This window comes from Gymnoscopelus microlampas, assembly GCF_963454915.1.
Source record: "Gymnoscopelus microlampas genome assembly, chromosome: 8".
NCBI lineage: Eukaryota > Metazoa > Chordata > Actinopteri > Myctophiformes > Myctophidae > Gymnoscopelus > Gymnoscopelus microlampas.
In genome coordinates, this window is record NC_139945.1 from 31,160,576 (window position 1) to 31,173,279 (window position 12,704).

Sequence of the window (12,704 nt, forward strand, 5' to 3'; positions counted from 1 at the left end):
TTTTAAATTAAGGCACGGGCATACACGGACGTGTTTTGGCGTCAAGCCTTCCGCATGTGTGTGCATTGCCATTGTGTAGGGTTCAATAAAAAAAATAGCATATTTTCCATCTATACATCCAGGACTCTAGCTGTGTGTCTTTGTCCACTTTTTGCCCATACCTGTATATGGAGATCCTCCGAACTCTCCCATGTTGGAGTCATTAACAGACTTCCATCCAAAGTACCCTGGTAACCGGTAATGCACTACTGCTCTAAGCACTCTGAAAATATATATGTATATAAATTAATATAATATGATATAATAATTATATACGTTGCTATTGAAAATATAGTGATGTGTAATTGTTAATTATGCAATTATTTAAAGTATATAGAAATATTATCAATGATTTATGCAATTAATGTTCTGTTTTATATAGCATAGAAATATATATATATATATATATATATATATATATATATATATATATATATATATATATATATATATATATATTTATATAGCATATATTTTTCAATGATTGAGTATTATACAATTGATTTTCTGTTTTGAATAGCTTATTTAATGCAAGAAGGGTAGGCACTATAAGCTAAAAGCTTCAGCCTACGCCTTTTCGGTCAAGCAGTTTTGTGCTGCTTTGTTTTAGTTTTTAATTGTTTTGTCTTTTATTGTACAAAATGCCATATGTCTGTATGGGTTGACCGAAATAAACTTTAACTAACTAACTAACTAAAACTGCACAAAGTATGACAAAAGTAAATACAACAAACGAAAAAGTTGTCACACGCTGCAGCAGTATGTGTGTGTGTGTGTGTGTGTGTGTGTGTGTGTGTGTGTGTGTGTGTGTGTGTGTGGGGGGGGGGGGGGGGGGCGGGGGGGGGAAGCAGAAAACATTCTGGTTATTTGAAGTAGAACTGAGGTTAGAATTGCAATTTGTATGCGCTGTGCTAGATGTCTGATATTGACACATTGACCCATGAGCAGCTGGGCTCCCGGTCCAATTACAGGACAAGATCTTCTCGAGCTCCGACAACACCAGGAGGGAAGATGTTTTTGAACTCTCTATCTTTTCTTTTCATAAACTACTTCCTCTCCTCTCCTCCTTCATGCTGCTAACAAGGACATCAAAACAAATCCTCCTAGGAGACAACCTTGGGAGAGAGCTCTGTCTGAGTTTATCATTTGTTTCTCCATCAACTTTGCCGATCATGCCGCAGCATGCCACGTCTTCAATCAGACAACATTTACACATTTCCCCCCTTTCCGTTCGCTCCACAACACTGATATTGACCTACAAGGCATGACACCCACATAGTATACCATAACTAATTAACTGCCAGAAAAAAACATTGTCTATGCTGCCCTTGCCATTTCCGAGTGTTTTCACTAAACTTCATAGAATATTATTCTTCCACCTGCCGATCGCTTTAAAAGACGTAGAGTGGTCTCGTAGACTCATAGAAAACAGTATCTCGTAGAAAAAAACGTAGAAAACAATCTATAGATATGGCCAGTTGAATGTGGGGTGGTTTTGGCCCCAAAACAATAGAAAGCAGAGAAAAAGCCCTTTTCTTTTCTTTTTTTACAAGGAAGTGAACGGGCAGTTTTTTTGCGATCCTGTTATGTGCTGCTGCTTTGCTTCCCTAGGAGTCAAATGGTGACTCCCAGGTTAGCGAAGAGCGCCGTCTAGTGGAAAAACACTGAAAACACCAAAACACGACAAACCGATCAATGGCAGAGAATGAGTTAAAGCCCTGATCCAACCCCTCCAACTCACTTAGATCAGCTAACACAGGAATGCTAATCGAGCCCTGGACACCCTGGACAACACTACACACGTCCTAAACTCTTCTCCCTCCTGGCTCCCAAACTGTGGAATAAACTCCCCATTGCAGTCAGAACTGCAGATACCACTCCCAATCTTCCACCGCAATCTGAAGACTCACCTCTTCAAACTCCACCTCACCCCCTAGCACTTCACTCTCCCTGTACCACTCCTTTACCACCTTCTCTTTGGATTGATGCTAGTGGCTGACCTCGTTCTCATGTCTTTTGTTTCTTTATTTGTTTTTCTCAAGCAAAAAATGTTAAGAATGTGATTTAGATAGCATCTTAAGAATGCAATTGATATAGCATGTTATTCAGTCAAATGCTAGGTTCACTGTTTTAGCCGGTATCTTCAATCAATCGTTGTACTACAGTATGTATTTATTATGTATTTAGATACAGTAGCTTGTTGCTTACACAAACAGATGCTAGGTTCATTGTTTACCTGGTGTCGTAGTTTCTTGAGGGACTACAGTACACGGTTCTCTCTGCATTCCATTTATGTGATTAATTACCTTGTTTATTGTAAGTCACCCTGGATAAGAGTCTGCTAAATGCCTAAATTGTAAATTGTATGTCAGATCTTATTCTAACCCGAAGAAGATCCGAGAGGATCAAAAGGTTTTGTTTTGTTTTGTGAGCGAAAAAGTGAGTTGCGAGCCTTCCTTTTCAATTGTTTCACTGTTTTGATATTTGTCTCAGCACCAACGTGGGATGATGTGCGTGCATTTGGTCACAAATGAGAGGTCAAAGAAGTAAAAGAGGTTTGGGAGCTCCAGTGCCATACAACCCTGCCCCCTTCGCTGTGACTGACTGAGATGCGTACAGCTCCTGTTTCTCTATGAATACGTCACAATACAGCAGTGTTGATTTCGTCGACTAAAACAATGACGAAAAATGTTCGTCGACTACTTTTTTCAATAACGAAAACTAAATAAAAACGAAATAAAAACTAAGCTATGACTAAAACTAAGACTGAATAAATTGACAATTTCATCAAAAAATAAAAACTAGACTAAAATGTTAGGGAGGGACTAGTAGAACCAGTAGAACTAAGACAAGTAATTTTGTGTTTGGTTGCGCGCGGGTGTTGTGCTCTGAAAATAGCAGAACTACAAGCTCACAACGCGCTGCGCTGCGACACGTTGTGAGCTTGTAGATCAGCTATTTTAAGCATGGAACCAAATGTAAAATCCACTATTACAACGCCATCAAGGCCTGTCAAAATACATTTTAGTCGACTATATGATTAAATAATAAATGAAGAAACCTTACTTAACCACTTTCAACTAGCATCCAACCATGTCATTATAGGCGATTCTTTTTAAAACAGCATATTTACAAGCTGATACAGCATGTTGAGAGTAGATTGGCTATTTTCACTATCCACACGATGAATTATATAGCCGTTATGGTTGTTAACGTACACTGCAAAAAAAATCACATTACTCTTCTCCACTATACACTATCACTGCATTACCACACTTTGGCCTCTCTTCTCAAGCCTTCAATCTCAATCTCCAAGTGCTCTGTTTCTCCTCTCCTGTCAAGTCTGTTCCTTTTATTTATTTATCTCTCCTACTCCCCATTTTCAACTGAATTTCCCAAATCGTTACCACCTATCATTTCTCATCTACATCATGGAACACTGCAAGATTCTTGAATGCCTTTCTTCCCCTCAATTTGCTGTCCATGAACCCCTTGCAACCCCACCCCATCATTGCCAGTGGTCTTCTCTAGCCACCATGTAATTTATTGTCCCCTCAAAGGCTCCCCATCATTCCCTCGTTCTTTCCATCTCTGATGCATTCCCTGACTTCCATCTCCCAGTTCAATTCTCTAGTTCTCAGTCCATCTTTTTTTCCTCATTTAAGTCCCCCCCCACCCCCCACCCCGCCGATCCCCTTCTGCCTTGCGTTCACGCTTAAATCGCTCTCTCTAAAATGAAATACTCTAAAGAGATGACAGCATGACATTTCTTCCTTGGCCTAGTGGGAATGTGTGTGCAAAGTTTCACAGTAATCGCACACTGCGTTCATGATTTGAGGCATTTTGTTCAAAACTGACCACTTTGGAAGCCAATCTTAGCCAGGACGGAATATGAAAAATCGGTCAGATCAGTCTTCATCACATGACTATAGAGACACTGTGTACCGATTTGCGTGATGTTTGGACAAAATTGGTAGGTGCCTCAGTGAGACAGATAGATACAGTTCCTCAATGCAATCCCTGTAGCCAGCACACCTGCTCGGCTCCACACTGCTGCTGTGCACAGCATTATATTACAATCAAAATATTATTGATTAATGATAGTTCAGCACTAAAGGAACAGAGAAGAGAGACGACTGTGATCCAATAAATAAAACAATAACAAAGCCACTATATTTGTCACTCAATTTCATTTGATTATAATAGCTGTGAGAGCCCCCCAAAAAAAAGAACCGCGCGCGGTTCCTTTTTTTTTTGGCGAGTTTATTTATTTTCGGTTTTTGGTTACTTTTAGGGTTAGGGCTATGTTATTTAATTGTTATTTTTGCCTGATTTTACTGATTTATTATCAAAAAAATAATCATTTTAACATTTATTTTTATTATTCTAAATTACTTAGGGGGGTCCAATCTGAAGCTTGGGGGGGACGAAACCCCCCCACCCCCCCGGTATTTGCGCGCCTGCTCATAGTGATGCACTAGTGCTTCCTGTAAAGGTCATAGTAAATTCAGATTATTCACTTCCAGTTTCCAGAGTTTCAGAATGAATTTGTAATTATTCATGAAACATGCTGTGTGATCCATTCTACCACAAATCTACTGCTAATACTACACGCCTTTGTTGTTCACATTAACATTATGACATTTTTAGAAGGCTTTACTCATGCTACAAAAATTAAAATGTCAGATCAACCATGCAGGGTTTCTGGCACATCCTTGTGAAGGAGATGGCAAATGGGACCATGTTTTATTAATGAGACTGTGGAATGTCACCAGGCATGAGTATTTGACAACATGAATTTTTGGACCCCACAACCGCCTCTTCTGGGGTTGCTCCAACACAACTCTTAAATTTTAATCACACATCCTGTTCACTTGATCTGATGTGACAGCCCTGGGGTTCAGGGGTCCACTGATTGCATCCAAGATAAGGATCTCAGTACAAACAGCAGGAGTTCAAGTTCAGCCGTAAACACAAGAGTTCTCGCTTAGGACAGCAATCTCAAGAAAGAAAAATGTCAAGAAATACAGCCACAACGCAAAAAAAAGGTACATTGTGTACTTGCATAATTGTATTGTCTCCGCCAGGCTGTAGGCATGAGGAGACTATGTTTTGCACCCTGTCCGTCCGTGTGTCCATGTGTGTGTCCGTCTGTGTACAGCTAATCTCCGGCACCGTTGGCTAGATCGAAGCGAAACTGTGCACACACACACTCCCTGGATACCAGAGCAGAACCTCTGCCCCAAATTTTTCACATGGGCCTGTCATAGCGCCACCAGGAGGCTGTCTTTTGTAAAACACATTTTTTGACAGTACTCTGTCAGATTTTGTCCAAACATCACGCAAATTGGTACACAGTATCTCTATAGGCATTAAACGAAACGTGTCTTTCAGATTTTTCATATTCCATCCTGATAGGCTAAGATTGGCTTCCAAAGTTTGCACGAGTGCTCCGTTTTGAACAAAATGCCTCAAATCATGAACACAGCATGCGTCTGCCCTGCATTTTTCACATCTGCCTTTTATAGCCCCACCAGGAGGCCGACTTATGTAAAGCACATTTTTTCATATTACTCCTTTAGATTTTATCAAATGATACACATGATCTCTATAGTCATGTGATCAAGATGGCTCTGTTAGATTTTTCATATTAGATCCTGATTGGCTAAGATTGACATCTAAAGTTTGCAGGAGGCCCGTTTGGAACTAAATGCCGCAAATCATGAATGCAGCATCCGATTGCGGTGAAACTTTGCACGCAGATTCGCACTACATTGAGGAACAAATGCCACACGTAACATTGCCCTATTATAGCGCCACCAGGAGGCCACTTTTTGCACTATTGTTTTTATATTGCTCTTATACAAATTGTGTTCAAACATCACGCAAATCGGTACACATTATCTAGTCAAGTGATCAAGACGGATGCGTCCGATTTTTCATATTCCATCCTTATTGGCGAATTCCGAACATTGCTGGCCCACAATAACCCACACTTTTTCTGGTTAAACATTTTATTTAAGCTTTAGTGAATTTCGGAATCAATTTGATCACCGTTTGTAATGCATTCAGGCTATATTTAACACAAACAGAAAAGAATGCACTGAACATGGTAGAATAAATAACAGCGCAACTCACTTCAAGGACAAGGCACACTCAACAAAGGACAGATTCTTGATAATAGATAAAGGAAATCCTGTATTTACCAAATAACAAACTTTTCAAATGCGAGCAGACAAAGTTTATGTTATTTGGTAATTACAGGGTAAACACACGGGTGCAGATAGAAATGGATGGGGCTACTATTGAACGGGTGCACCGAAACAAATTCCTAGGGAGGACAAAGCTGGAAACCACATATTACACACGTAAAGTACAAAGTAGCTAGAAGTATAGCAGTCATAAATAAAGCAAAGCAGGTTGTGGATCATACGTCACTCCACACTCTCTGCTCTTTAGTCTTGCCATATTTACATTATTGTGCTGAGGTTTGGGGTAATAACTATAAAAAATAATTGCAGTCGCTAATAATTCTTCAAAAGAGAGCAATAAGGACCATTCACAAGGTCGGCCACCTGGAACATACTAATCCACCATTTTTACAGTCAGAATTATTAAAATGTACAGAGTGTCATATCAAACATCAATAATAATGAACAAGGCTAATAGCATCATCTACCAGTAAATATTCAGAGTGTGTTTTTTGGAATCGAGAATTTAACTTTAAAACATTAAGCAGACACACCACCTTGAAGGTTTTTTTGTGTATCTGGTGTGAAACTATGGAACAGTTTGAGTGATGAACAAAAGCAATGTCCAACCATCAATCATTTTAAACTAAGTAATGTACAAAAGTATGACGTTCACAAGGTACAGGGAGGAGGGGAATGGATAATACATGGGTGTTCCACTGAGTCTACATGGGGTAGCAGTGTTATTCACCGTAATTATATGATATAATATTATGGTGCGATGCCAAATGAACAGACGGCCTTTCCTCAGTGTTACTGACGTCTTTTCGTTTGGTTGACTGTTGCTGCGGATCATCAACATTATTAAAACAGACTCCTAAGACTTCTACAGGGAGTGCGGATTGTTTCTTCCTTTTAAGAATGCATAACAGTACATGCAAATGTGTCAAGCCATGAAAGTGAGGACAGCAGTATATTATTCTCATTACATCACTGATTGCTTTCGTGAAGGGAGAATTTCATATGGGAATAAAATGCAATGTGTTGAAGGGCGTTTGGGCCTGTTAACAGGAGTGGCTAGGGAAAGAAAGAGCATTCTCTGGTGGTTGCATCATCCTCACTTGAGCATGTCCTCTACCTCAGGATGGCCAGACACCATGATTTCCATCTCACTCAGACCTGAAAGTAGAGTGAACTAACGCATTTGATTAACCCATTCAATCCGGGGAACGCATCTCGTGTAATTTTAGATTTCTTTGGCCATTCAAAAAATAGCACATCTACAAGCTACAGAGTGCCCCGCTATGAGCTTGTAGATCTGCTATTTTTTTCTGCTAAAATCTGAAAATGTGTGCAAATCTTTAAATATATATTTTTTAAAGGAACATTTGTAAAATATGTTGTTCCAGGGACCCCCAGAAGCAAAGATTTGAGTTTATGTTCGCTTTAAAAATATATATATTCAAAGATTTTCACACATTTTCACGATTTTTGAATAGCCCAAAGAAATCTAAAAATGGCAGAGATGCGTCCCCGGACCGAATGGGTTAATCCACACCCCACTGCCTCAGAAAGGTGGGCGGTTCCTCTGAGGCCACTGACTGCCACTTTTTTGCTCATTTAATGTTGAACTATGTTGCGTCACTATGAGTCACGATCTCCCAAAAGACTTCACTTTTCCAATTTGATGACGACAAAGAGTGTAACAGTTCCATTCATGCAAGTAAATGAAAAAATGAAAAAAAAACAGAAAAAAAAAAAGTATTCATGCAACTTGAAATCTCTCAATTCCATTGTTGGTACTGGACACTTCTGTATATTGATTGTTTCTGCACGGCCATCAAGGCCCAGCAAGTATTGTTCACTTGCTTTTGTTCAACTAATAACCCACTGTTCACAAAATATCTGCAACATCCACATTCAACCACAACTAAATCAATCAAAGGGATCTCAAGCATCTCACTCCACTGGAGAAGCCTTTAACAATTCTATACTTTGGGACAACTGCCAATTCAATTCTGCCATTGAGACCCTTAGAAGCCTAATTAAAATAATAACACAGGAAGGGACATAACTGCATATTTGCAACTCAAGTCACTGACCATTAATGCTGAGTGCACTATAGAGAAGGATGAAAGGATGTGAACATTTTTAATTTAGGTGCCAGTTGATACTCAATTATCCACCGTTCTGTTCTGATTACTGATGGACTGTTCATCAACTACCATGAACGTTTGAGGCTAAGCAGTTCCTTCTTACCCCCAGAGGCATACTTCCCAATCCCATCAAGGGCTTCTTATGCAGGCATGATGTATACTGGGTACTAGTACCAGGTTGAAATCATTTCTTGAAATCATTGGCTGGGCATACAGTACTTCAAACAGAATCATTGTTTTTTTTTTGTCCTCCTTGCAAGTCTTTACAGAGTCGCTATTGATAAGAGCATCTGCTAAAAGCCTAAACTGTAAATTGAGGGAATAAAAAGCTTTGATTGATTTGCTTCATTGGTCGAAGTTTAGGTCACGTCCAGGCCTCATCATCCCAGTCAATATTTAGACTAGCAATATGGGAATCTAAAAGAGGCATCCATTCCTGACACCATAATAAAATGATCATGGGGGTCAGAGATAATATTCTTTGGGGTGAATTTAAATTTGCTTTTGTGGATTAGAATGGTAAAACTCCATGCCTTCAAATGAAAGCCAGAATGAAAAATGTGTCCCGCCAAAGATTTCTCTCAGGAAAGCAATCTCAGTTTTAAGAATCAAGAGGTTTTATTAGTCACTACTCAAGTCGCAGTGAAATGCTAGTGTGACAAGTTCCGCAATACTTTTCTAACAGTAACACACCACAACAATAGAAAGTAAAAAAAGAAAAATAAGATTAGATATTTTGTTTTATACGGATACATTTGTATATATGCTCAGCATACCTACCCTGGGTAAAAAATATATAAATAAATGTATATTGTGCAGCATGACTTTCCTAAACTGTCTGAGGTGGCAGACACTGGTAGGTACCATCAATGGCTTCTTGTCCAGGAATGATGTACCTAGCTGGCTTCACTCATGGGAGACACAAGATCAGTATTTGAAATGCCTGTCTTGAAATGATTGGCTTGGCCTACTTTTAACAGAACAGTGTTTTTGCCCTCCCTGTAAGTCTTTACAGAGGATGAGCAATGGCCTTTAGATGCAGTTAAAAAATAGCCCTTGGAAATCATTCACATAAAGAATTTGGGTAAAGTATCTCACGTGTTGAGAAGGTGCGCGTGCCTTAGTACTCCTTTAAGAACCGTTTGTGTCTCAGTAATTTCCCTTTTAATCTCTGTCTTCCTCGATTAGCCTCCAGCTAACCCAGACCACAGCCCCATGAGGCAGGAGGAAGAAAGAGATTTCCACAAATGAGACACACTTTTGCCCTATTTCAGACTCTATTAATACTGTCATTGGAAAAGGCTTCAGAGGAGGGCACCACACGTGTGCCCTTTCAATTTGTGGGTAATTAGCAACCATCCCGCTAATTGGCAGCAGTTTAACGAAGCACACTAACCTGGCGGGATTCTTATCGACAGGCTGTGAGATTACAGTACCTTCACCAGTCCCTTCAGTGAAATAGAGAGAACAAGCACCCCATAGCTCACAATCCAATTAAAATGGTTTCAAGTCACGAGATGGCATTGTACAGATACTGTAGATGTGAGCTTTCTTCAGATTGGGCATTCCGTATTAACACAAGGTCTAATAACGGTGTGGCTTCCTTATAGAACTAGGATTTCATGTGCCCAGTGTATGATGTCAGTCATCTACATGTAGGACGTCAGTTCTATTACGTCAGTCATCTCCATATTTTGCCTGAAAATTTAGGCCCAGCCCTAACTGGGCCCTACTGGGCCGGACCATACTTTTAGGGCCGAAAACCAGACCAACCCGAAAAGGTGTCATGTTATGCTTAACAAGACACGCATCCAACAAGCTTTGAACTGAGCAGATTGGACCTTCCGTTCCAGAGATAATGGCCAAAACATCTTGAAAAGAGCGACTTTCGCCGATGTTCGATCGCCGATTTTCGATTGAGTTTTGGCCATTGTTGCACGTTTTTCTTTAATAACACGGGCTGGGAAGGCAACAAACTGGATACCTGAGTAAAGTTCACTTTGAGCTGCATCCAACACATCTACTGCCATTTCCATCGCTAGGGGCAGTTGAAATTTCTTTTTTTGGGGTAATAGACTGGCCGGCTCGACTAATTAGCATAGATAGAAAAACCTCGGGTCGGGTAGGGTCGGGTTCAGGCAGAATTTGTGTGTGTGTGTGTGTGTGTGTGTGTGTGTGTGTGTGTGTGTGTGTGTGTGTGTGTGTGTGTGTGTGTGTGTGTGTGTGTGTGTGTGTGTGCGTGTGCGTGTGCAGGGGGGATTGTGTTTTTTTTTGTTTTTTTCGGTCTGATTCTGTGTACAGTTTGATGGACTTTTTTGTTTTGTTTTCTGTTCAACTTTATTTTTCTTTTAATTGGATTTGGTTTCTTTTACTTTAACCACTTGTCAATTCAACCCTGGTTCAGTTCAGGCCACAGTATGATTAATTCAACAATTGGTGGTGTGGGTGGGCAGGGAAGGCAAAAGGTGTATTTGCAGAAATACTAACGGAATGAACGGGCATCTTAAAACTGTGATTACTTTCCTGAAAGAAACGCATCTGGTATTGCAAGATAAAGAAATCTTGGGTGTGCCACATTTTTCATTTTGGCTTTAATTCGAAGCCATTTTAATCCACACACAATTTCTATTAATCCCAAGGGATATAATCTCTGAGCCCCACCGTCATTGTATTATAGTGACAGGATACCTCCTTAAGATTCCCTCATTACTAATACATATTGACGCTCATTAGCTTTTCTTCCCTCTATTTACGATTTAGGCATTTAGCAGATGCTCTTGTCCAGAGCGACTTATGAGTGTTAGATCAGAGTAAATTGACAATTTTAAGTGCTGCTGTACAAAGTACAGTTATCTTAAGAGAAAATATATGATAAAGTGTGACCGGGAGGACAAAATGTAGGGGGTCAAATTGTTTAGGCTGAATGATTCACCATAAACCTTTCATCCTTTTGGTTCAAGCTGTGATTAATTAAACAAAATGGTGGTGTGTCAGTGGGCAGGGAAGGCCTCGGGTTTACTTGTTGAAATACTAAGAGAATGAACGGGCCAGTCAAAAGGGGGTGTATGTACTGTATATTCTGAACCGAAGCATCTTAAATGCGGCCAAGATGGTGCGGCCAAGGCTGGACACCATCGCAAGGTATATGTAAAGAAGGTAGGGTCATCTACGTCATTTTCGCTATCATGCAATTCCAGCCGGCAGATTCGTCGCACCATGGGAGCCAGACTGCAGCCGTGAGTTCAGTGGAATGCATTGGATTAATGAGAGCCCGGTGGATCAGCTCATGAACAAAATATATTTCTGAATGACTGAGACCTTTGTAAAGTAATTGCTTCTGGAAAATAAAAGAAGACATATCACACATTGTTTTCTGCTTTTCGATGTGTCCACTGTATAAGTTTATTGAACTATCTAAAGAGCACAAAGTACGCGATACTGCCGAGCCAGAAACCAGTGTTGCCATGTCCACTTATTATAAGCGACTTTGGGCTTATTTTTCAGTGAAGTTGCTTGTAAATATTGGTAGTTGCGGGTTGCGTTTTTTTGGGCTTTTTTCTAAAGTGTAGTTGATTATTTGGATTTTAAAGTTATTTTAACCAGTGGTTCTCAATTATGTTTATGTCATGGACCCTCAAATTAATGTGTTTGTCCCTAACCCCCATCTGAAAATGTTTTGTGCCAGGGAGCCCCGTACCAGATTTGTGGTGTTTGTTAGTGTTTCAAAAATCCTCAATATTTCACATTTTACTTCAAGATTTTTTTTAAAATAGCAGATCTACAAGCTCACAACGCACTGTGAGCTTGTAGATCGGCTATTTTCAATGTATACAGTAAAGGTTTAAAGTGCTCATTATGGCCTAGTGCAAGTCTTCAACAGGAGTCCGCGACCCCTAGGGGTTCCGCGAGGTACTGCAGGGGGTCCGTGAAATTGAATATACCGGTATATATATATATATATATATATATATATATATATATACAAATATTTTTTATATATCTTTTATTTTTTCAAAAATGTCCATTTGTTTTCATATATTTTTTAAACATTTTCCACATTTATGTATTAAATAAATGATGATATCTATACATGATTGTCCATTTTGAATAGCTTGTATACATGATTATTGTGCAATTGACAGATTTTGTTCTCAGTTAATAAGGTATGTTTATAAATGGCAGTGCGGCCACCCTACTCACTGTACCCTGTACATGTATGTTTAAAATAAAAGCATGAATATATTTATCTGTCTAGTATTTTTAATAGCTTAGTATTGATGCACAATAACATGTATGTTTATGAAACACAATTGTATAC

At 39.5% G+C, this 12,704-nt stretch overlaps 1 protein-coding gene across 3 annotated transcripts in view; it reads right to left on the reverse strand.

The window, feature by feature from the left end:
- The window catches only part of slc36a4 (solute carrier family 36 member 4), a 183,443-nt gene that overhangs the window by 11,735 nt on the left and 159,004 nt on the right, over nt 1-12,704 (reverse strand). The gene's annotated exons all lie outside the window — the stretch shown is intronic.